At 40.9% G+C, this 22,214-nt stretch overlaps 2 long non-coding RNA genes across 4 annotated transcripts; one reads left to right on the forward strand and one right to left on the reverse strand.

The window, feature by feature from the left end:
• Nucleotides 1-1,033: 1,033 nt before the first annotated feature.
• On the reverse strand, nt 1,034-22,165 carry LOC107049353. 3 transcript variants are annotated; one of them, XR_003073251.3, is made up of 5 exons: nt 21,569-22,165; nt 15,225-15,434; nt 10,525-10,687; nt 7,898-8,304; nt 1,034-1,113 (listed from the first exon to the last, which is right to left on the reverse strand). It is a non-coding gene; the product is annotated as an uncharacterized LOC107049353 (long non-coding RNA). The 3 variants fall into 3 exon arrangements; XR_005839993.1 differs by lacking the exon at nt 21,569-22,165 and adding an exon at nt 15,653-15,788 and having other exon boundaries at nt 7,898-7,939; XR_005839992.1 differs by lacking the exon at nt 21,569-22,165 and adding an exon at nt 15,653-15,788.
• LOC121106842 lies at nt 9,014-15,658 on the forward strand. Its single transcript, XR_005839990.2, has 3 exons — nt 9,014-14,015; nt 15,082-15,164; nt 15,416-15,658. It is a non-coding gene; the product is annotated as an uncharacterized LOC121106842 (long non-coding RNA).
• Nucleotides 22,166-22,214: the final 49 nt, after the last annotated feature.

Below are 22,214 nucleotides of genomic sequence, written 5' to 3' on the forward strand. Positions count from 1 at the left end.
TGATTCTAAAAAGCTTGACTGGAGTAAACTGAGGCCATGCAGTCTGTCTGTGTGGCATTTAATGGCACTGTGAGTGGTGCTGTGATATATGCTTGGTGGTATGGCTGATATAGCTGGCTTCCTTTTGGAGGCCTGGGAAGGAAGGTAGCACAGCCTCATCCACGCTGCTCATGGGGAGCAGGCACCAGAGCTGTGCCCTGGCTTCTTCCCAGGGGAAAGTGGTCAGGTAGCTCCAAAAGAGCACACAAGTGGAGGAAGATATTGAAAAATGAGCAACTGAGGACCAGGACCTGTGAGCGAACTGAAGAATGAGGCCATCAAACAGAACAGATGTAGTCTTTGTTCATCTTCTCTCTTCAGAATCGGAATGGGCAGCTTTCGCTCGAGTTGCATCCTCTAGTTTAATTATAATTGTTTAGAATTGCTCAGCAGGAACCATCCTTTTTCAGTTGCTGTTCATTCTTCTAAGTTCTGATTTGGTTTTTTTATCCTTCCACTTTTCTTCGTACCGTCCTCCATCTCATGTGATGCTCTTGCCCAACATTTCTTTTGTTGCTGTTCCTCTCTTCCTTTTCTCAGGTCCACATTGCTCCTCTACATCCCTTACCAAAAAAACCTCTCTCTTTTTTTGCTGTTTTGACTCCCACCCCTTTTGACTAATTCCCACTCTGTTCTATGCTTTCTAGTAATTCCAGCATTAGCCAGCAACACTGCTTCCAACTTTTAATACTGAGACATGTGCAATCTGATGGGGAAATTAGAGAAATTAATTACGTTGTCAAAATCCCTCAGATGTTTTGTTTTATTTGGAGTTGCTGGAGTTTGGAAGAGCAGGAATTTTCATGGATCTTCCAGATGTTTTGCTTCTGGCGGTGACAGAAGAATGGATTAAGAAACTGATTTCTGCTTGCCATTCTGATTGCCTCACTGCATTATTATTATGAAAACATATAATTTTATTTCTTTTCTTTGAGTTATTTATCTTTTCATGCCATTCCTCTCCATGCTTCCTATTATTTTATGTATTCTTTTAAATCCCCAAATTAATCACTCTTAAAATGTACTGAGTAGCACTGCTGTAGGAAGGGCTGTCTTCACTTGCATAGTAAACTCCTGAGAGAAAAAAAAAGATGATGCTTTATGCTAATGGGTATGACCAACTACTACAGAATTATTTGAACGTAACCTTGGTCAATTTGAAAACACTCAAAACATTATGTCCATGATGCAATTCAATTCTTCTGCATTTCAAAATCATACATGTCTAAGGTAAATATATCACAGAATCATAGAATGGCTTGGCTTGGAAGGGACCTCAAAGCCCACCTCTCCCAACCCCTGCCATGGGCAGGGCTGATGCCCACCAGCTCAGGATGCCCAGGGCCCCATCCAACCTGGCCTTGAGCGCCTCCAGGGATGTGAATGCTTCCAAAACAAAAGTCTAGGACTTTCTTCCTGCAGAGTTCAAACCTCTCTTGATGTTATTCCTCCCCAGAATTAAATGGGGGCGTTGTTATTTCCTTATGCCTGCTAATAACAAGAAAATTGAATAGTACAGGCATAAGAAAAAGTATTGTCAGAATCTGTTACCACCGTAATTGTGGATAATTACTCTTTGAATACAAAAGTATCTAAAGGCACAAACAAGAGTATCTGTAAATACATTAAGAGTTCATTATTCTTCTCTATTTAGTCTTGGCTAAAACTTTTGCTGAAGCATCATGCCCAGTTTTGAATAAAGTAGAAGTAGACACCTTGAATAAAGATATGAGCTCACTGGAGAAAATCTGGATGAGAAGAATGAAAATGATCAGTGGCATGAAAAAGAGGATCTACAGGCATCATTAAAGAATGGATATTGCATCATCTGAACTAAATTTTGAGAAGAATTGGTTCTTCAATTGTACAGAAGGAAAACACTGTGAAGAGAATGAGAATTGATGTCCAAACCTAGCAAGCTGGTTGGAATATGCAACCTAGCAAAAGGGCTAGTGAGGAACTGGGCCTGGGCTTCTTGCCACTGGACATTTCTGGGAAATAAGAATCTGTCCAGAATGGTCTACCTACTGTTAATTTTTAAGACAGCTATATTAATTAGATAATATTTTTTCCAGGTTTGTTGTCTGTGACACAGCATAAGGAAGTGACTTTGTTAATCAAGCTGTGGCTCCCAAAATCCTGGCTACTTTGTGCCTCACTGGCCTGTCTGCACTGTAGCCTTCTCATTTGATTAAAACATGATGGACGAACGTAAGGGGAAAAAAAAATGAAGGCATTTGTAGAACAAGTGCCATAAGGTGGCACTGCAGTATAGGGGACAGGACAACCTGGCTCCCTTTCTCCTGCATCCAGTAGCTACCAAAAACCGAGAGCCACAACAGTGACTGCAATCATTTCAGCAGTAATACACTGGAGGTTGCTTAGTTACTTGATAAAGTAACATTAGGGTAATATTAAGGGAACAAGCTGAAAATAAGCTTGTTATATTAGAAAGGGTGTGACAGCTTGGTACTTCTTCCCCAGTTGCATCCGGGCTGTTTGCTTCCTCTCCCAGAGCACAAGAAACGGTGTTTTAGTACCTTGAGTCTGTTTCCACTGCCTGCAGCCCCTAGGCTTCCTCAGGGCAAGGACTCCCTGGTTTAAAATTTTAGTGTTTGTCCAGTTTTAATGAAGCTCCTAAACTGGAGCAGAGCCAAATTTATACAACCCTCCCTACAGCAAAGAAACACAGCTATACTGGCTGCAAAGCTTTCTGAACACTTGTAAAATCCAAGCTACTTCTGTAGTATCCAGTAAGGGACATCTACCACAAAAGCGTTTGTTATCAGACTGGTACGATCTGAAGACAGTTTACACAAAGCCACGTTGGATCTGGCAACACCCAGTTGATTCTGATTCATCCTTCTCTTACTCTGGCTGAGTGATGATACAGTGCCACTTGTTTTAGCATGCACACATTGGGATCCATCTACAGAAAATCTGCACGTGCATATAATCACATGAGAAAATGTTACACTTATGAAATCAGAACAAACAAGTAACATTAAATTAATTAAATCTTAATTAAAGATGTTCTTTAATTTGGCTTCCTGAGCTCTGATAATAACATATGCTCTTGCCCTTCTGTGGAAGACTCAGGAATAAAGCCCATTCTCTCTAATCCTACATGTCCCACAGGTAGGAGTGTAGACATCATGTCCTGCCTGGGGAGCACTGCTGTCCTGTGGGCTCTGCTGCCAGCAGCAGCACCCAGCATGGCCTTTCAGGATCCTGCAAAAGGGGAAGTAAGTGGTAGGGCATAAGAATTATGTTGTCTTTGGTGGTCAGGTGTCCTGGGAAGCTTTGCTTATGCTTCCGGATGGTCATGCACAAAGGCAGCTTTTTATCCCAGCTGTTTCTCTCCTCAGTGGGTTTCACTTGTGTTTACAAGTCAGAGGAATCTTTGCTTGAATAGCCATGGGGTGCTGCAAACATCAATTTGCCATAATTTTCACTGTAAAGCTACAGGAAAGGGAGAAAGAGGGGAATACCTCTTTGGAAAGCAGCTGGTGGGATGGAGGGAGGGTTACATGGGCATCTGCCATCTTGATAAGAACAAAGTTTATCGTATTGGTTCTCACATTACAGGTCTTCTCCAAACTCAGCCAAAATCGATGAAAAGCCTCCCATTGATTACTGCATGTTTGCAGTCAAACCCACTGCATGTCAGCTTTCAAGTGTATCCATTCGTGTATATTTGCAGCCACACATACAAGCCTGTAGCACTGACATAGCGCAGACAAATCATTAAGAGGTTGTAAAAACATGTGAAAGTCCTATGTTAAAAGTCTAGAAGGCATAATTAACTTTAGCTGTTCCTAAGCAGCAAGCAAACATGAAGGAGTATTCATGCTTGAATATGGACAAACTGTTTTTAAGTGTTTGCTAATCTTACAGTCTGGCAAAGAGGGCAGTATTTATTTATTTTAGTCTGAATAACTTCAGCTGCTTTAGAGTCCCAGGTACTTTATACAACAACTATTCCTTGGTTCTTTCTACCCCGTGATACCAGGTGTATTTGCTCTTTTTTTTTCCCCCAGCATCTGCCTCTTATTCCATAGGACGAGCATCATTCCTCCAGGTCCTTCAGTAGCTGGGCTGCAGTGAGTCCACTTGATTTAAACGTTAGTCAAATAAACTAAACGTGTACATTTTTGCTAGCTCATTTACCTGAAGCAAGTACATTTTGATGCGGGAGGGGACTGGCTGAGTGGGGCAGAGTGGGCACAGGCAAGGAGAGTTCTTGTGTTGTATTTTTCTACAGCAGGCTAACAGTAGTTTTCAGCAGGGCCAAGAGCGGTTTTTCTTGTTCTTCTGTGAAATGGGTTCATTATTTCTTCCATTAATTTTTCATCATTTTTTCAGTTAGAGCAGATGAGCAGACAGAGCACCTGGTTAAGTAAATTTCCACCAAGACTCTGCAAAACTGAGATACGCATTTTTAAGACTGTAAGGGTTGGTGGATGTATCTTGCTCGTTTTTCATGTACATTTTATGGTTTTTCCCCTCCCACAGAATTTAACTTCTGAAAGCATCTTAAGCTATCCTAATTGCAACATGTAGTCTGCTTTTCAGATATAGAACACAATCAACGCTTTGACAGAATGAATCTTGAGATTAATGTTCAAAAAATGGTTGGGTAAGCCCATTTCAGCACACATTAAGACCACACATCAATTTCCAATACTAAGAATCATCCTGAGAGAGTTCTAATAGAGTAAGTTCATTGATGGTTATGTCAGAAACAGCCATGAAACCAGAAGATATACAATTTATGAATATTGCTTTTATCTGCTTAATTTCCTTGGGAACATTGCTGAAATGGAGAAAGAAATGGCTAACGTACAAATTTGGTACATGGTGTCATGATAACGTGAGCACCAACCATTTGAGAAGCTAATGAGGGAAGATGGACAAGTAGAGGTTGTGACAGAACACTTCTGAGTGGCTGGAGAAGTGTCTGTCAAGTGATCCAGCTGGCTCACCCCAGTCGATGTAAATGTTGTAGATTTCCAGTGAGGATTTTTTATGGCTCATTTAGGAAAAGCTGAGCCAAAAGAACAGATCAGAAAACAGAAGCTAAGGAAAACTGAGCCAGTGTGAGTTTTCCTGTTATCTTTCCAAACTTTTCGTACACGTAAGTTTGGTCAGCTGAGGAGCTCCCTCGTTTGTCCTACAAAGTTATTTCCATACTTTTAGCAGAAGAAAGGCCAGAAGTGGAAATAAAAAGTGGTGGTGCTGCAGTGTTTTATTTAGCTAATTTTCATTCTCTTTTGCCTTAACCTGGTGTTTGTCTTGGCCAACATAGAACTGACACTTTTATGAAGACTCACGAGGTCTGAAGGTTGCTTATTAGCTGTACATTAAAGGACATTCAGTTACTTCAGGAAGGGAACGGAATAAAATGCACAACAATTTGCCTCTAAATTGACTTTCCCTGGACAGTGGATAGGAATAACTTCTTCAGTTCTCCCACCACCTGTGGTTTAGATTCAGCCATGCCTCCGTTACAAACTGACCATGGCTGCGAAAGACATAACATTAGGAAGACAAAACATTTTGCAGAGAATAGAATGCCTTGGATCAGCCTGAAGGCTGGGCACCAAAGCTGCAGTCCTGTCCTCCTAAGTGTCATTAATTTTCTTGTTAGTTTGTTAGAATTAGTGTGAGCCCCACGGTGACGCTGAAAGGAGCGCTTGAAGCTGTTACCGTAGCATTTTCTATTAAAGGCTTAATTTTTTTATTTTTAAATAGTGTAACGAAAGCCAGGGTGAGACACCAGCCCCCCCACCCCCGAGAGATTCATTACTGCTTAGATCAGGGGTACTGAAGTTTAGTGGGACATATGGACATATGCCAGTTTGGGGCACATCTGCTGTCCATTTGTGCTTCTCTCTGAAGTCACTTAGACAAGATTACTCCTCATCAAAGAAAGGGTCCAAGCATGTGCAATCACAGTAGGATGTCTGACCCATTAGAGGCCAAGCAAAGTGATCCCCCAGGCTGCCAGCTGCCTTCTCTCGTCTAGATAGTTACTCTCTGCTATAATTTCTTACCAGGTCTCTATTTCTAAAGGCCAATATCCATAGCTGAAAAACTACTGTAACTGAGTGGATGAACACTTTTCTTTAAAGGATAGTTTTTCATTAACAAGATTAACATGGGTGGATAGTGATAGGGCAAGAGGGAATGGGTTTTTACTAAGACAAAGGAGATTTAGGTTAGCTATTAGAAGGAATTTTTTCACTCAGAGGGTGATGATGCTCTGGAACAGGCTGCCCAGGGAGGTTGTGGATGCCCCATCCCTGGAGGCATTCAAGGCCAGGCTGGATGTGGCTCTGGGCAGCCTGGTCTGGTGGTTGGCAACTCTTTCTGTGGTAGGGGGGTTGAAACTCGATGATCATTGTGGTCCTTTTCAACCCAGGCCACTCTATGACTCCGTGATTCTATGATTCTATGACTATCATTGAGCATCAAGAAAGTCACAGTTAGTTGTCACCATTTGTAATTCCAGATCACAAGTCTAGGAATATATTGTGTATCTTACAAACACAAGGAACTATGGCATCAAAATGAGAGTTTCTGACTTCTCAAGCCGTTGTTACAAGGACATTAATTCTGAAAACAAAGGACTGAAGCATCTTCTTTCATGTACAAATATTGTTTTCAGTGAGATACTTATATATAAGGGAAGCAGTGGATCTTCTTGTCCTAAAGGGATCTTGAAAAATCTCCAGTACACAAAAAATCGGGAAAAGGAGGTGAGAACAGGGATGGGACCACACAGAGCATAAAGTCACAGCAAAGGCACAGAGAGAACACGTTTTGTGGTATGCATCTGTCATGGCAAACAAAGAGAATGCCAGTACTAGGAATACATGAACAACGTGCCTCAAAACAAACACTGACACGAGGATGTTTGATATGGGCAGCCAGAGAGCACACTGCAGGAAACTGGAAGAAGTTTTCTCTAAGGCAAAAATGTTAACAGCAGTGGTATGTTCTCTCTTAGGAGACCTTCTATGACAATTGCCATCTATTGTGGATAATAAAATCAAAGGTTCATACTACAGATAGTACTTAAATGAGAGTGAAACATAAAATGAATTCAAAATTGCTTATGGAGAACAATCTAACATTAGAAAGAAAAATCATAGAAATTAGCAGAACCATGAAGTCAAATGAAAGGATTCACAGGATTAGCTGAAAAAATGATTGGCTCACCTCTTGGAGCACATCCAGAGGAGGGCCACAAAAATGATCCAAGGGATGGAACACCTCTCATACAAGGACAGGATGAGGGAGCTGGGGCTGTTCAGCCCAGAGAAGAGAAGGCTCGGTGGTGACCTAAAACAGCCTTTCAGTATGTAAAGGAGAGCTACAGAAAGAAGGGGACAGACTCTTTTGCACGGTCTGTGGTGATAGAACAAGGGGAAATGGCTTCATGTGTAAAGAGAGTAGATTTAGGTTGGATAGAAGGAAAAAATCTGTTACAGAGAGAGTAGTGAGGCACTGAAACAGGTTACCTAGTGGTGTGGTTGATGCCCTGTCCCTGGAGACTTTCATGGAGAGGCTGGATCAGGCCCTGGGCAACCTGATCTAGCTGTGATGTCCGTGTTCATTTCAGGGGAGTTGGACTAGATGGCCTTTAAAGGTCCCTTCCAACTTAAGGATTCTATGATTCTATGATCTTACATAGTTTCATTTATCTAGAATTGAGGCATATTGTCTGAGCTCATTATTTAGTCCTTACAGTCCTTGAAGAGAGCTAAACAAACCTACGTAATAGCTCACTTTACCCTAAAATAGGGTAGCAAAATAAATGATACTCTGGAAGAGAACATCTTAGAATACGTACCTAAGTAGAAACAGATGTGTGTAGGTGAGAGGAACCACGTCACTTGGTCATGATAGAAAAGAAAGATATGAGTTAAACATTAGTCTGTACTAAGTAGAATAAAACAGAAAATGTTAAAGGGCTCTCAACCATGAAAACAAATACCTCAGCATCAGTGTTACCACTTCAAAGCAATGCATTCTTGCTCTGCATCTAGGATTGGAGGCAAGTTTGGAGCAAAGTACGAAGGTTTCCTTGGTACATTTGTATTCATTGAAGTATGAGATGTTACATATTTTTACTGTCTTATGTTCTTTTCATTTAGGGAGAAACAGAACCACAAAAAGAATCTAGGAATTCTGTGATGCCATCTTTTGCCTCCTCCAGCTGTTCCTGAAATAGCACTTTCATTTCCTTATTCACAGCTCCTGTTAAACAAGGAAAACCCACAGCAGTCTTTTAAACACAGTCCCAGTGGATTTCAGAGTTGCTTTTTTTTAGTTTGTTCTGAACAGTACTGAAATAAATCAGATACCTTTAGCAGATTTTTTAAAAGTATACTGAAAAAGAAAGGAAATTTTGCTATCCTGTCACTCTGTGACTGCCAAATGCTACATAGGAGGAGTTTACGGAGGAGTTTGGCATAGTTGCTAGACATACGGAAATCTTGTTCTTTTTTATTATGATTAAAGATATTACTGCAACTATCCTCCACCTCCAGCCACCAATGTAAAAGAGATCTCTGGGAAGACTTTGCAATGCTATCCTTAGTTCCCTGGACTTGTGTATATTGCTTCCCAAACAGTCTCTTCTCCAAGCAGTCAAGGGCAAGAGTCTTCACTTGCCTTCCAGCTGTCACTCTCATTTTGCACAATGCAGTAGAGATTCTTGGAGCATGTTGACCAACATGCAGGTCTCCCTTCTCTGAAATAAGTGAGATTGCTGTGACTATAATAACTTTAGTCGCTTTTTGGGATCTAGACGTGGTTTCTTAGGCTGGTGCTCTGCAAAATAAAGTCATTCCAGTCATGGAGGTATAATAAATAAGAGAGAGGGATATGTCTTATTAATAACTTCCCAATCTGACAGGCTTTTTTACCTGAAGATTACACTATTCCTAAAAATCTTTGCATTTCCAGCCTGTAATTGGAATCAGAGAGAAGTTCTGTAGCTTGACAGCCAAATTAGCCCCAGTCCTGCAAATACTTTTACAGAATATTATCTTTACAATGAGGAACGGATCCATTATGATTCTGCTCATTTTAGTAGATTCAAGCATGTGTCTAGTGATTGAATGGGGAGCAGAGAGGCAGGATGAAAGGAAATCCTACACTGGTTATATTTCCTCCATTGTGTAATTTACAAATTGGATTACAGGGAGCTTTCATGTGCCATATGGTCTAATTAAGATACTGGTACTGAATGGACTCAACCATCACCCCAGGCTACGTTGAGCAGAACTTTGTGAATATCTCGTATTTAGAAATTCTCAATAAGTTTTTAGTCCATACCTTTTAACCACTTCTTAAAAGCAAATAAATTTGAAAAATAAGCTCAAGAAACAGAAATACTGTTAATGTTATGGTGGTACTACCTTCAAACTTTATCAGAGAACGACTAAAGTATATACCCAGGATGTGCAGACCTGGGTTCATACTCTAGTTACAAGACTTGGAATAGAAGCTTGACACAAGTCTTCCGTCTTCAAGGACAGTGTTGTAACTGCTAACATATCACATGTTTAAAGCACAACTTTACAGCATAGAAGGTGTCACACATTCACTGTATCAGTAAATATTTATATGGCCAAGAAAGAAGGAATACTCTTCAGTGCTGTGGCTTAGACACAGATGAAGGATATGTGAAAATGGAGACGAATATCTTCATTCTTTTGAAGACCCAGCTACTTCCTTCATCTACCCCATTTAGTTTTATGTATGTTATTTCAATATATCTGCATATTTCAATATATCTGCATATGTAAATGCTAGCGGGAACTGTTTTGGTTTATAAATACTAAAATAATCTATTTCAACAGTCTAAAATGATCTTACTTATAGTTTTAAGCCATGTATTAATTTTATTGTTTGCTGTTTGTAAGGAATTGCTTACTTGGCCCTGAAGGACATAATTGATTTATGATGGTGATATTAATACCCATAAATTATCTAAGTTCTCCGTGACCACAAGAAATAAGAAAAATCAAATACATCAGGGGAGTCAAAGCCCAGCTGGAGCTAAGAGTATCGTGACATGTTAAGAGTGACAGGAATAGTAGTGGCAAGAGGAGGTTCAGGAGGAGCAGGCATCCTTTAATGTATGGGGGATACAGCCCTACTCAACTACTCGACTATTCAATTCCTTTTTTGCTTCAGTTTTCACAACCGAAGTCTCCACCCAGAATTCTGTCCAGTTGGGAAGAAGTAAGAAGTAACATGTTAAGAGAAAGTGGATGCATTTAAATCCAAAGGACCATATGGGATTCACCTGAAGGTGCTGGAGGAGCTGATGGACGTGTGAGACTGCTGTTTATCATTTGTGAGAAACTGACAAGTGGGGATGCTCCTGACTACTAGGAAAAGACTGACATTATATCACAGAATCACAGAATCACATCTGTAATTTGAAGAGGCAAGTAGGATACTCACGGAACTACAGCGCTGTCAGCTTCAGCTCTGTTCCATGGAACATGACCACTTGGCTCTCCCAAGCACAGGAAGGGGAGGACAGGTATCAGGAACAGTCAGCGCATTCAAAAGGGGAAATCACATGTAATCAAACTGCTTGACTTCTACAGAGAAATGACTGCCTCTGTGGGATAATGGAGAGTGTCAGTTGTAATATAACTTGATCTCATTATGGTTTTTGACACTACCTCCCTCAGCCCTCCCTTCTGCAAGCAGAGGAAAATGTGCCAATTGACGAATGAGACAGAAAACCGTAGTGATGAATAACTGGATGATTTGGAAGCGTGGACTGAACTATCAGACTCAGAGCAGCAGTTCAATCCTTGGCTGGTGAGTATACTTCACCAGTAAGCAGAGTATTGCAGGAGGTCAGCATGGGGGTCTGTGTTCAACATTTCCATCAGTTAAAATTCTCAAGAAATTGCAGCTGACACCAAAGTGGGGTAAGTGTCTGACAGAAGTGTGCAGGAGGTCCAGAAGGACCTCAAGAAAGTTGTGGATTGGGATGGCAGAAACCTCAGTGCAAATACCCACACTTTGGGCAGAAGAATCCCATGTACCAGAACAGGAAGCATCTGGCTGCGTAGCAGTCCTGTTGCCCGTGCTCAAGCCTTCTGGAAATGTGGGGCATTTGGGTTCTGTTGTTGTTATTGCTTTGTTTTTATGAGAGCAAAATTGTTTCTCCTGCAAATTCTGCTCTTTGGAGCAATAACCTTAAAAGTTTGGGAAAAGTTTTATTCATTGCTGTGGGCATACGGATGCAGTTAGCGCCAGGAATACTTACTATAATCCATGCTTGTATAAAATGGGAACTAGCGTGAAGAATCAGGAAAATGATTTTATCTTTGTTCATAGTACTGATACTGGAGATCTGTGTACTGTTCTGAAACCCCCATGGAGATAGAGAGGAAAGTGAAAAACAAGTTATAATGGCTATAATGCTTTACAGTGATAAGGGGCACGACCTATTTATACACACAAAATAAGCATGTGATACTTAAAGTATCATGCCTGATACTTCTATCATGGGCAAACCAATAGAGAAAAACATAACAAGAACCAATGGTCAGAAAATTTGGGCTACATTATTACAATGAAGAAAAAGCATGTCTTTAACCGAGTCAATAATTGCACCCAGATACAAATTATGGCCAAATAATGACACCAAGAAAAGCATGGTTCTCCATCCTCAAACTGGAACTGCCCAGGCTGCTTTCCAGAGACAAACACAAGTTATTAGCTGCAGCATATGAGCTCCTCTACGACACTCCTTGAATGACATTATGCAGGAAATCATGTTGACAGTGTAACAACTTCACAAGGTCTTATTGGCCAAATTCTGCTGTTGATGTGGACATCCTTGCAGATTTCAATAACATTATTAACATTTATTAAAGTGAGAGATAAACTGCAAATTATTTTTTTTTCTCATCTTTACCCTTACGTATGGTCTCCATATGTTGCAACAGAGAAGACAAAGCCATTATTTCACTTCCTTTTTGAAGAAAGTGTTTTACTCAAGAGTGTCAATGAATCACGGTTTGTTAGGGTGGTCCCTTCAAGTCTGCTTGGAAACGCTCATGTGATGACTGTGGTTCCAATTCGCCCATTAGGGGTTGGATAAAAATAAGCTCTCCGGCTGTCAAGACTTATAAACTCACATGGGAAAATGATTATTTTTTATCAGAAAATGAGATCAATGAGTTACTTTAAGCTGAGAATAAAATTAACGTGTTTATTGACTAACCTATTTCGAACTGATATCTTTCATAAGCCTTTCAGTAAGGCTTCCCCAAGTCTGACTGTTAAGGAAACAAATGCACTTTGTCATCTGGTTTTATTTTGAGGAAATTGTGGCTCAGTTCTAAGAAATTTATTATAAATGTCTTAGAGGAAATTCAGAGGGAAGGTAACATTAAATCACATTCCAAACAGCAATTCCAAGACGACGTCTTTATTAAAATTCTGAATATTATTAATGCGTTGGATTTATTAAGACAAACGTGACATGTTACATTTGAGGTTAGCAATCTGTGGCTGGAGCTGTAGATTTATTTTTAAAGTAGATGACATAATATCTGCAATGCAAAGCGAGCTCTCATTCTGTTCGCAGCGCATTCATCCACAGCAGCCCTGACTGCACAGAGAATTACACCGGTGCAAAAATAATGTGCCCTACAGTTACCTCTGGTTTCTGATTTATTAATTCAGGCAATGCAATGCTGCTTTAAAATATAAATCTAAAATTCATGCAGCTTATTCCACGGTATGCAGCAAGTGTATCTTAATAAAAGCACAGTGTTAATGATTTACTTAATTTAAATCATAACTGCAAATTGCTGTTTGGAACACAACTTTATTTGACTTTTCCTCAATTTTGCCTTCATACTGACTTAAGAACGTGTCCTAATTCCCCACCACCAACACCCACATGACAAAATATATTCGATCCATTCATTACTCATCAATGCCTGGAGCTTATCAAACAACACGAGCCAGATCAGTTTGGACAGGGTTTCTGCCTCCTACTTCTGCCCAGGGGATGTTCCCAGTGCAGTCACTTTCTCCAGGCTGATGCTGGTTTTATGAGGGCAGAATGAGTCTCACTTCACACAGTGGTATCGCTCCATTGTGTACGTAAATTAATTTCAACTTCTTTTGAGTTGTTGATAGTCACCAGTTTTCCAAGGGAAACACAGATTCCTGGATACTACATTTGAATTATAGTGCTTGGTTTTTATCATCCCATTCTGAAGCCCTTTTGGGAGCCCTCAGCAAATCCCCAGAGGTCTGTGGGACACGGCGTGAAAGCCACCGCCCTGAAGGCTGCTCTTGGAGGAAGTGACTGCCAGCCTGTGCTGGGGCTGAGATATATCTCGGCACAAGGCAGAAGAGCAGGACCACCGATCCACCACCAGCACAGCACGACTGAAGAACTCATAACTACACATTTACAGAGGAGGAAGGAATCTGACTCCAGACAGTTCCTTATTTCCAGTCTCTGAGCAGAACACACCGTTTCAGAGCCTATTTCCAGAACAGCGTGCTTCCTCCTCAGCAGAGGCATTGACTCACACTAAGGAATGTATTCCATTACCGCCTTGCTGGCTCGCTGCAGCTGCATGTAGAACCAGTTAGTTGCTCTGGAGACAGTGGCCAACAAACAGAAAAAATCACCAACTCCTTCAGGACTGGTCAGAGCAGTTTAACGACTGCATGCACACTTAAAATTTTAAAACTTTCCTGTTCTGTTGTCTTCTAAGAGGGGCCTCAACTGTTCCCTAATAACAAATTGAGCTGTGGTTAATATTGGTGAAATTCCACTGACTGGCTGCTGGAGAAGAGAGGGGCAGAGCCTAAGCTTGTTGGTGTGGGTAATGCTCATCCAGCATTGACATCAGTATAATCCTGAAATCGACTATAACATCCAATGGGAGTATTTGGAAAATAAGGTATGAGAAAGGTAATATTACATTGTTTTAAAAGAGGCACAGACTTTGCTCCAAAAGTAATGCCTCCTATCTATTTCCATGGAAACTACAACAGAGAGCACAATAATCCTATTTGATAGAGCAAATTCTTACCTACAAAGCACTATTTTTTCAATGCAGTCACCACCATGAGCTGTACATTTTCACCCTCTGCTGACATCTGCCACATGGCAACAACACGTAATGGAATAAGGGCAGGAAGGTTCAGCCTCTTTGTCATACCACCAACATCCGCCGCTGACATCATGAGTCAGCAGAACAAAATAGGAGGCATTACTTTCGGAGCAGCCCTCAAATATTCAATCACATTATGATTTGTAGGGGCTGCAGCTGAGGTCAGAGGGTATGTGTCATGCTTGCCTCAGAGAAGTATGGCTGTGGTAGAGCATGCAGGCATGCTTGCATATACACAGAGATGTGGTATTGCACATCCACGTACAACATATATTCATACATACAGGTTATTAGTGGTCTAACAATCAGGTTCATCTGAGATGGATCTAGATACAAATCTTGCTTTAAAAAGCTAGATTTGCTATGGTGTTATGTGATTGGAGAGCTTGGCACAGAAGTTACACATACATACAGTTGCATGTAGGTATAGGTATTTGTTGGCATGTGTGGGCATATTTCATTAATTTAAGCTGTGTTATTATAATTATAGTTAGGTAATTCTCATCCTGTTGCTTCTATTACTGTATTAGTTAATTTACTATGTGCTCTCAAGAGAGTTTATTAATGTTGGCAGGAAAAGACTAAAGGCTGTTCTGATGTCTAGACAAAAGGAATTAAAGACACAACAGAAATAATTACTCAACATTTCTCTTCTGTGGGAAGAGAATCTCACTCTCACTAGCCTTTTAATGTAGCTTTATTAAGCATTTAATGTAATAACCAACGTGTGCTTTAATGGAATAACAGTTAGTATTTCACACGTATTTACAGTTGGGCAGACTCTCCCTGCCCAATATCAAAGTGAATTTAATGCTGTGGGTTTGAAATTAAATCATGAATATTAATTCTTTAGGACTGTCACTCCAAGTAGGAAAAAAACCAAACCACAACAGTTTGACCGGCGCTATGGAATTCCTGCAGTAATTCGAAAAGGAGGTAAGCTCTCTCTCTCAACAACAGCAGGGAAAGGGATAAGCAAAAAAGAAAAAAACTCACTGTGGGAAACCTAATCCAAGCAAGATCCAGGGAAGTACAGATTGTAGGGTCAGAAGGGACCGGCACGGTAGAAATCTTGAGTTCCTACCAAACCACCAGACAAAACATCCTGCTGTGTCAGAATTAATGGGAGGAGGCTCTGACAGCTCTCTTCTAAAGCTCATGTCTTGATTTCTCTCACATCTTCCAAGGTTATTTATGTTACGGTGCCTCCAAAAAAAAAAAAAAAAAAAGGATTTGAGACTTAGGAATGAAAGCCAGAGAAGTCGGAAGATTGCCATGAGAAGAAGTCAGGAGAAATGAGGAAAAGAAGATAAAAGCCACCTCAGAGGAAAGGGGTCTGACAGAGCGAGGAAGTCCAGCAGAATGTGAGATGGAAAAGGGATATGCAGAAGATGTAACAGATTTTGACAAGCTTCCGTACTTACTAAGATTGAATTGAGTGAAACTGGTCTGAGTCTCCAGTAAATAACTTCATCAGCATATTCACTCTTCATTCAGACTAACCAGACTGTCCTCCCCGAGTGTGTGTGCAAGTTGTCTTAGTAGAACAACTTAATTAAAATTAAAGGCAAAAGAGCATAAACAAAATGCTATTGCCAATCCTTCCCTTCTTTTGAGTGAATCCACCTGCTCCATCTCTTTCCTTTTACAGTCCATCCCAGCCTGGAAGATCCTACATTGCTCTGTGGGAGGCTCCAGCCTTTCTGTGTCACTGCTGGGCTCTGTGCCTACAGGCTGATAGACTTTTTTTGGCAACGTGCTGCTTTTACCTCACACCTTTCTCTGCTTTCGCTATGGCCAGCTAGGTCTAACTTCGTATTGCTTACACCTATTGCTATTGTAACTGCTACACCTTCCTCCAGTGATTGATTACATATCTTAAAATCTGAGGACATGGAAGGAAAAATAAATGTCACCTGCAGATGGAGATGCACTTATTTCTGTATTTTTCCAGCAGAAAAAAGAAGGTAGTCAAAACCAGAAAGAGGAGGAATTTAGGCAACTGAATATCAGAGTTTTATGGTCCAGATCTTTTGATGTAGGAAAACATAGGCTAAAAGATCTTATGTATAACTAATATGTATGTTGCTCCAAAAGTAATGCCTCATATTTATTTCCATGGAAACTGCAACAGATACAAAGAACACAATAACACTATTTGATAGGGCAAATTCATATCTACAAAGCACTATTTTTCAGTGCAGTCACCACCATGAGCTGCACATTTTCACCAACAATGAACAAGAACCTGCATGCCACGCTCAAAACAATCTGCACCAGCAGAGGTGACCCACTGTGGCTGTCAGCACTGCTGAAACACACCACCCAGCCCTCGCTGTGCTCACATCCACTGCTTGTTCACATTAAATGTTCAGCAAGCATTGATGAATGTCAATGGGTGCCATGTTTTCCATATGGAGGAATTCATTCACGCACCTGTGCTTCACTCCCATTTCCATGTTAGACACTATTGTCTCAGAGTGCCCCTCTGCTGCCAACTGTCACGTGGCAACAAAATGTAAAGGATACTGGAGGGAAAGTTCAACCTCTACTGCCGTACCACCACCATCTGCCTCTAACTTCATGGGCCAACATGAAAAAACAGGAGGCGTTCCTTTCAGAGCAGCTCTTGTATAACAATATATAACTAATGAAAACAAAATTATAAGAGGTGGAGAAAAATATCTAATTCACATAAGCTGTATTGCCAAAAAGTTAAGGATGCATTTTGTTCTGAGGAAAAAAAAAAAAAAAACAACTTTTTTTTCAAAAAGATAAAAACTCCATTGTGACCTGGATTTCCACTGGCCTTAGTAGCCAAGACACTCAGTAGTGTTTTGGAGGCTGTCTGAAAGCCTGCAGCACGGGGGTTAAAATAATCTGCTTTTTCAGGACTCGACTGTGAAGTTAGAAGCTACATTGTATGTAAGCAAACCAGAGGATGCACATAATCTAAAACAAAGCCATTAATGAATTCGCAATCACAACTGAACACAAGATTGTTCATAACATCTATGGATACTGGGGCAAGTTGTACCCAAAGGCTTTATCAAAGACAATGGATTCTCCAATTTTCCATCTAAATTCACAAAACACATGTGTGACTAAATATATATGTCATGCATACTTTTTAAACGCTTGAAATGAGGAAAAGAATGCAAAAGAAAATGAGAGGTCTGAATGTTTTTGCAGCCCATTTATCTAAAGTCACTAATCACATTTTCTGCCTGATTCACAGAAGTATGGAACTGTAGGGGCTGGAGGGGACCTCTGGAATTCACCCAGCCAACCTCCACCTAAAGCGGGTTCCCTACAGCAGGCTGCATATGAAAATGTCCGGATGGGTCTTGAATACCTCTGGAGAAGGAGACTCCACCTCTCAGGGCAAACTGTTCCAGGGCTCTGTCACCTTCACAGCAAAGCTGTTCTTCCTTGTATTTGTATGGCACTTCCTGTGTTGCAGTTTTTGCCACTGCACCTTGTTCTGTTGCTGCACACCACTGAAAAGAGACCAGCCTTATCCTCTTGTCTTCTGCCCTTCAGATATTTACAAGCATGGATAATATCCCCTCTCAGCCTTCTCTTCTCCAGGCTGAACAGCCCCAGGTCTCAGCCTTTCCTCATACAGGAGATGCTCCAGGCCCCTCATCATCTCTGTGGCTCTCTGCTGGGCTCTCTCCAGAAGTTCCCTGTCCTTCTTGAACTGAGGAGCCCAGAACTGGACACAGCACTTCACATATCTCTTCATGAGGGCAGAGTAGAGGGGGAGGATCACCTCCCTCAACCTGCTGGCCACGCTCTTTTTAATGCACCCCAATGATGAAAACTGATGTAATGGAAATGATGTAGTAAATGTTGAGGGTCTGAGATAATAACATGATAAAAGCTTCCATTAGCTATTTCCCTTGTGGTTATCTTTGTAATGCCGGTACATTTTTCAGAGTCTGCAGACTCATGAAGGCAAAATAGAATCTAGTGGACTGGAGATATTATTTTCACGACAGCAACCAATAAACACACCTCTCTTTGTAAATAATTACCTGGATGGTTACAAGAGCAACTTGAGCTCTGTGTGCACGTTGGGGCAGTGCAATATAAGGAAGTGAAACTACTAAAGAGCATCCAAAGGAGGGCTATAAAGATGGTGAAGGGTCCAGAGGACAAGATGTATGAGCTGTTGAGGCATTACATTGATTTTACATTTCAGCACTCCACAAAGATGCCTGTCATAATTAGGATGTAAACTAAGCATGCAAAGAAATGAAAACAAACAAACAAACAAACAATAAAAGAGAAATCCTATTTCTGGGTTGGGAGGTTACATTAACAGCGTGTGCAGTTTGGGGCACCACAGTATATAAAGGACACAAAACTGTTAGAGAGCTTCCAAAGGAGGGCTACACTGATGGTGAAAGGTCCAGAAGGCAAAACGTGTGAGGAGTGGCTGAGGCCCCTGTGTGTGCTCAGCGCAGAGCAGAGGAGCTGAGGGGAGGCCTGATGGCGGCTGCAGCTCCTCACAGGGAGCGGAGGGGCAGCGCTGAGCTCTGCTCTGTGTGACAGCGACAGGGCCCGAGGGAACGGCATGGAGCTGTGTCAGGGGAGGGGCAGCTGGGGGTTAGGGACAGGGGCTGCACCAGAGGGCGGTGGGCATGGAACGGGCTGCCCAGGGCAGTGGGCACGGCCCCGAGTGCCGGAGTTCAAGGAGTGTCTGGACAGCGCTCTCAGACATAGGGTTTGATTTGGGGTGGTGCTGTGTGGAGTCTGGGGTTGGACTCCATGATCCTTGTGGGTCCCTTCCAACTTGGGGTATTCTGTGGGTCTGTGGTTCTACTTCCGAGGAGGACTTTTCACATGAAATCAATTATGGGAGTGAAGACTGTTATGGAGAATTGGAAGAAAAGTTCTGATTCTTAAGAATCAACTTTTGTGTCAATCCTTTTATTATTTGAGTAGCATTAGCTCTCTGCCTCTACTCTACAAAAAGGTAAACATCTAAACCAAAAATACAGGTTTGTAATAGTTCACATAATTCATAGCTAGAACAAAATATCTGTATCCTTTTCAATACTTTCCTTTTCCCGTAAGTGCTCTAGAAAAGTAGTATGGCCTTTGCATTCTTCTTGGATTGTGCTCAAATGAATATTAGGTGAACCTCAGAACTGAGAATAGCCAGTATAATTAATCTTCAGATAAATGCTGGCTAGAGGCACCTGCATATAACTGAGAAAATCAGCCCAACCTTCCCTCACATCTGAATGCCTCAGGCTTTGCCTACTAACATACTTCTGCTTTATGGATTGTTTCTCTTCTTGGCTTTCTTTGCAAAAGAGAAGTCTGGAATTTTCCTGGACTACTCTAAGCCTGAAAAAGTTCTATTAAAAGATTTAGTACCGCTAAGGGACAAATAACTTTGTGTTGAATATGTAGTGAAGTCAGCTAATGCTCTGTTAGCATTTCCAGCAGGTCTTAAGTAACATTTTAAAATCTTTTCTCTCTACTTTTGAATTTGAGTTCTCAAGGCAACTTCTTGTTATAATACTGAGGATGCCTGAAAGATGATTCTTCTTGACAATCCAGCTTACTGATAGAAACAAGCTCACTATCAGTTTCCACGGTTATTCTGGAAAATGGAAGTGCTCTCAAATCTGAAACAGAGAGAGTGTTACAAGTGCTGTGTTTTACTGACCGATCCAGTTTCTTGATAAATACTGGGTAAATGGCATCCTGTATCCATTCTACTACAGTGTTACATGATAAAGAAGTCAGCAAAGAACTCAAACCTTATCCTCCTTCCCATCAAACATTGTACAGGACCGTCTCCGTAACCTGTGGCTTTAGGGATTATTTTATCAATTACACTTACTGTAAATTGAACACTAAATGAATGTAGAATTGGCGTTTTATGGCACATTTGACATATGTATGTGAAGTACACCCTGTCAGAGCCATTCACCATTTTGATTTTCATTTCTAGTTTTCCACAGCTCCCAGTATATGCTTTCTTGGTACCACTCGGTAATTTAGTGCTGAATAAACATCAGCATCCTGAGCTCCTTTGCCCGATTCCACTATTTTTTTGAACATACCCTAAGTTGTTCACAGTGTCTCTGTTTGTATGAAACCGAGTATACACATTCACAGATATAAGCATGAATGTACACAGTGATTCCGCCCCCCCCTCCCCCCTCTTAAAACACAGTTGTGGATGCTTTAATATTGCAGCCACAAGTAATAATGGCCACGATACTCATAAATGAAATTCTAGCTATCACTGACTGTTCCTCATCTTCAGATAGTGGTCTCTGAAGATACTGTGCTGGCACTTTGTTATACAATGTGCTGAATTACTTTATTTTATATCTCGTCCTCAGCAGTAGTTCTCCAAACTCAAACAAGCTTTTCATTGCTGGCCTTTGAGAACTGATGACCAAGTGTCATATAGTCAAACTCCAAATATGCTTTGTCCCTTGTTTATCAATGCTCTGCAAGGTGTTTCTGTAAATTTCAGTTTTCTAACAGTAACACAGTGCTCTGTTTGCAAACCAGACATCTGCAACTGAAAAACATAATGTGTAATGATGGGATACAGAGACAGTATGTCTAATTGTTGGAGGAGAAAGGTGCATGAGATGGAGGTATTTGACTCTGTGGTATGCCTTTTACATGCATGACAACCAGTAACGTTCCATAAGAAATATGTGAAACGTTTTATATGCGTGAATTATGATTCCAGTTGTCTGCTGTTGTATAAACCACTGGAAGCCATTATGACAGTTTCTCTCATGCAGTCTATTGACTTTAATGAGCCTGTCAATTTCTCAAACACGTTATTCATGAATGTGCTTTTTATTGACTCCTCACTGTTGGATATACTGGTACTTCCAAGCTGTTTGTTCAGGTAGTTAGGCAAATATTTCTCTGTAAGCAGCAAATTCCATTACAACAATCATCTATTCATCTTCTCTTCCAACTGCTTTCTCATTTTATTTTCAAATTAAAAATTTTCAAATTAAAAAGTACCAAGTGTTGGGTTTTCAGACATTAAATAATTGTGAGGATTGGTAATGCCCTGGAATAGGAAGTTTGTAGTACATCATTCTGCTTTCCCACAGACATTTCTGTTTCCATCTTTGCATGTTCCCTAATTCTGAAGGGAAGCAAAATGTTCACAGATTTTGTCCTTTTTCTGAGAGCAAACTGTTATGATAATAATATCTGATGTCTACATATTTAACTACAATAAGGACAGTAAGATATCTTCAGACATAACACCATTCTTGTAAAACCACTGAACATACTGTTTAATAAGAGACTTGAATTATGTTTAATTGGAAGCTTACCTGTTACTGAAAATTCTCTTCCTGTAGTGTAATCTGCCAGATCATGTTCTCTATTTAAAATGTTTAAATTTCTCTTCCAGGGACAACGTACCTATTTTTCCTTTAGCTGTGCTCTTACATATACATAACTTAACAGGTAAGAGTGATATGACCCACAGGAAGGCACTGGCCAGTGTTATTTCTCCTGGATGCTCTAGGACAGCTTCCACATAAAATAGGATTAAAGGAAGGAAAAGCCATATTAGTCTGAAAGCAGCACTCCATTTCCACCTGGCAGCAATCACTTTTTTTTGTGATTGTACACAGCTGCAAATACTTGCATTCATCTGGTGTCCCAGCCTGATGGGAGCCTTCCTTCTTTGTCTCCCAACCCACTGGCTACGTGATGCTGGCACTGGGTCAAAATCTTCACAGCATTTGAAAATATCTACACGCAGATCCATGTAAACTACGTAAAAGAGCACAGACATTGTACGTCTTCAGGCTATTGCAGCCCAGTCAGCCTCAGGATCAGAGGCAGCATTGTGTCAATGTGGACTGTGCTCAGGCTAATTAGCTCTGCTAAGAAGGGCTGATTTAGATTTAGATTTAGGAGGGCACTGCCGCAGGCTGCAGAGCTTTCTGGAGAGTCTGTTGCTATAGTGGG

Source organism: Gallus gallus, chromosome 1 (assembly GCF_016699485.2).
Source record: "Gallus gallus isolate bGalGal1 chromosome 1, bGalGal1.mat.broiler.GRCg7b, whole genome shotgun sequence".
Lineage (NCBI taxonomy): Eukaryota > Metazoa > Chordata > Aves > Galliformes > Phasianidae > Gallus > Gallus gallus.